The sequence below is a fragment of the Triticum dicoccoides genome, chromosome 2B, assembly GCF_002162155.2.
Source record: "Triticum dicoccoides isolate Atlit2015 ecotype Zavitan chromosome 2B, WEW_v2.0, whole genome shotgun sequence".
Lineage (NCBI taxonomy): Eukaryota > Viridiplantae > Streptophyta > Magnoliopsida > Poales > Poaceae > Triticum > Triticum dicoccoides.
Window position 1 is genome coordinate 384,173,012 of NC_041383.1, and position 3,842 is coordinate 384,176,853.

The window sequence follows — 3,842 nt, forward strand, 5'->3', positions numbered from 1 at the left end:
CCTGAAGCCCTCAATCCTTTTCCCGGGATTCGAAATGGCGATGGAGCTGCCGTACCCGAAGAAGCTCACACACGCAGAGACGGAACCACGAGAGGTCTGGAGGGAGAAGTAGTGGCGCAGCAGGGCCACTAAGGGCTTCACCCCCACGTGAGCCTCGCAATAGTAGGTGAAGATTGCCAGAAGGAGGATAGAGTTGGGGTGGAGGTGCAGAGCTTGAAGGTTGTAATGGCAGAGGAGAGAAAAGAAGAACTCGGAGAAGGGATGCACCAGACCCGCGACAATGGCGCTCACGAAGAGCGAATAGAAGGTGCTCCCTTGGCCCTCAGGGAGGGCAGAGCCGGCCTTAAACACCTTCGCCCCGTCGACGCCCTGCGCCGCTGCCATCTGGCGCACTCGGGCAAGGCTCGCCTCCGACACGTTCGGCGAGTCCAAGGCGGACGAATACCAAGCTCCGGCCAGGGCCTGGCGAAGCGCCATGTCAGCCTAGGGCGCACGGGTGGAGTAGATCTGGAGATTTCGAAGGAAGGAAGGAGAGGCGCAAGAAAGGGGATCTGAGCAGCAACTGGAGAGAGCAAAGGAGGCAGAGGACAGATGCCGCTCCTTATCAACTCGCGCGGTTGTGGAGGCGCCCACGTCCAATCAACCGCCACGCGGCGCCCAAGGCCGCAGGCTGTTAGGGCCCGCGACGCTTCACACTTGCCCTTTCGCCTCTCTGCTCAGCCAAGTCCGGGCGCGCCTTGGGCCCGGGGGCTACTGTCGGCATTCCGGGAACGGGGGTCCCTAGACTTGCCTGCCTGCGGCCTGGGGCGTGGCTCAAAGGGGGCCCAGCACGGCCCATCTTCATCAACACAAGCTCAAGACCCTCGCGAGGGGCCAAGCCTTGCGGGGCGGACGACAACGAGCTTCCTCAGGCACGGCCTCATCAGGCTGGCTCACGAGGAGGCGGAGAGTTCAAGGCGGGGTACCTCACGAGGTGCCCATGATGCAAGCCATGACGACCAAGGGCTCCAGCCGGGCGCCAGCCCGCGCAGTGTCCTTCTTTCCTCTTTGGTGCAAGGGGAGCAAGCGCAGGCGAGAGCATCAAGCAAAGGCATCCATTTCGGTGCAACAAGACCAAGACCAGTCCAACGATAGGATGGAGGTCACCGTGGAGCCCAAGTCGGCGTCACCACTAGAGCCTTTGACAGGCGAGGACCAACTTTAGTCAGTATAAGTGTACTAGATGTTCCCCTTCAAATTGGCCAATTGTTGGCGCCCTTCCCGCTCAATATTTGGGAAGAGGCCCAGGGCCTTCGCCTATAAATAGGACTAGCCACCCGCAGGGTAGAGGCATCTGGATAGGAATCAGGAGATAAGATAGGCATCTAGAATCAACCCCTCCAAAGGGACAACGCCACCACAAGAATAGACCCTTGCGAGGCTGTTCTTCCTTGTATTGTTCATCATCAACCCAAGAGGCAATCCACCACGCCACACACTGGAGTAGGGTATTACACCATAATGGTGGCCTGAACCAGTATAAACCCTGTGTCTCTTGTGTTGTTCTTCTCGTAGTTTAGATCCTAGCGATTCGGCGAGGAACAGGTAGGTAGAAGGCGAAACCTCCGCGCGCACCCCAGTGTTCGAACCTCAAGGGTCTGCCGGAACCCTAAATCCGACACACACCGCCCGTCACACCCTGGGAATTGGTTTCGCCCGAAGCATCGGACCAATGACCACCCGTGACTTCTGTGTACCACTAGCCTTTGGTGGTCTTATTGGCGCATACCACGGTGGGGTCTTCGACTGGGGTGAAGTCGTAACAAGGTAGCCGTAGGGGAACCTGCGGCTGGATTGAATCCTTCGCGATGGAAATGCCCTCGCCTACTTGACTAAACTAAGGACCTCAACGGTAATTGAAATATATGGAAAAGTGCACTTTTTGGCTACTACTACTATTTCTTAGACTTCTTCAAGGAAACATCATTTTTTCGATTTTGACTGAATTGGTCGGAGCGTAGACGAGCAAGCATAGCCCAGGAAAGAGGTTAGATCGACATAGAGCAGTCGACTATAAGTATAAGACTGCTGGCCTGAGAGAAGTCAGTCTCTCTCGGGAAACATGGCCCAATTTCTCTTCTTTCTTTTCACACGGGCAACAATTGGGAATAAAACAGACCATGAACATGAGTTTAAAATGTAAAAAAAGGCAAGAGTGCATTCTCCACTTCCTTACCTCGAAAATGTGTAATATAGTGATGTCATGTGTCTGTTTCTCTGAAAAGGTCGGTCGGCCCTTAGGGCAAATAGTAGTGCCAGGTTCCATTGTGGAACGGTCGTTTGCCGGTGGCCTTTGTCCGCTGTAGTACGAGTGACTGGCGCATCGCATCCAATCTCTCATGTCAATGAGTCAGTTAGAAAACAGCTCCAAATGAATCAGTGATTTCCCCTTTATTTCCCTCGGAGCGCAAGGGGAAACAAGATTGAGAATGAACTAAAACACACCAAATGTTTCATTTTGCCTATTATCAGTGGTCAGCTCTGATGCAAACCAGGGGAAAAAGAACCTGGAACGCCTTCTTTAAGGCGCTACTATTTCTAGCGGCATAGGTGCTTTATCACAATATGAAAGATGTACATACGAGGACTACAATTCTGATAACATTAGATGAATGTATTGTGATATGTCCTACTGATATCACAACCCACCAATTATTACTTTATAGCTCTTTAGTTTCAAGGCTGGTATATAGTTCATTAAATAAACTACTGGTACGCTTTCGGGTTGCCTAGACCAGAGAATTCAAGAAATAGAGACGCGCATTGCCTAATTGGTAGTTTATTTCCCACCATAGCTTTACTCAAGTGGAAATCCTTTGAATCGAACATGCTAATTGTGAAGAACCCACAACCAGGAGCATTAGCAAATGGATTTTACCACACTCCGTTATACCCTCCCTTGGGGGATGGCTTGGTGCTAATGTAGGACTTTCAGAGACCTTCCGCTTGCTGTTTTGGTCCAGCCTGAGAGGCCATAACCTCTACTGTGATTTAGTTTGGAGCGGTCTTGCTCTTGTTGTTCCATTGTTGCGCGTCCTATTCTGATATTTAGGACCAAGAGGTACTGGATTCTCTTTCGGATAGGCCCTGAAAGGAGAAGAAAGGCTGAAATGCCAACAGACGTCTGTCTATTCTCTAATTCACCCGATCCCTATCCGCTTTCTAAAAAGGAAGAATGCATGAACCACGGCAGAGGAGAAAGGACGTATCACCTGCTGATCTTTTACAAAACTATGCCAGAAAGGATATAAAGATTGACCGTGACTCTTCTAAACCATTACATGACGGAGAAGTCCATTCTCGTCATGATCGATCCACGTCCTACCATAGTGCCCGGAGAACCTGCTTCTAGAAGATTCTATAGTGATCCACTGGAATCGGCCTCGGGTGATGCCTCCCTAGTCGTCGAAAGATTTCATCCCTCGCTCGGTCGTTAAGGTGGGGTGAAAACTGCAATTAATGATCTATCTCCGTCATAGAATATGGGATACTCACTTTCAATGGCCTCGCATCCCCAGAGCCTCAGACTGGCCTGCCCTTCCAATCGGGGTTATAACGGGTCCGGTATCAGCAACACCAGCCAATCGTGTTGGTACGGTGGATTCCCCATACCCACTATTCGGAAAAAAAGCTTGCCATAGCAGCTCAAACCTCCGATCGGGAAATGGGAGTTCTAACCGGTCCTAACCCCAATTCCAAACAAATTGATTGGACCGAGGTTCGTGCAGGGAGAGAATAGAAACTAATAACGATGGAGCAAGAAAACGGATGCGCTAACACGCAATGGCTTTCGCGCTAGTTGC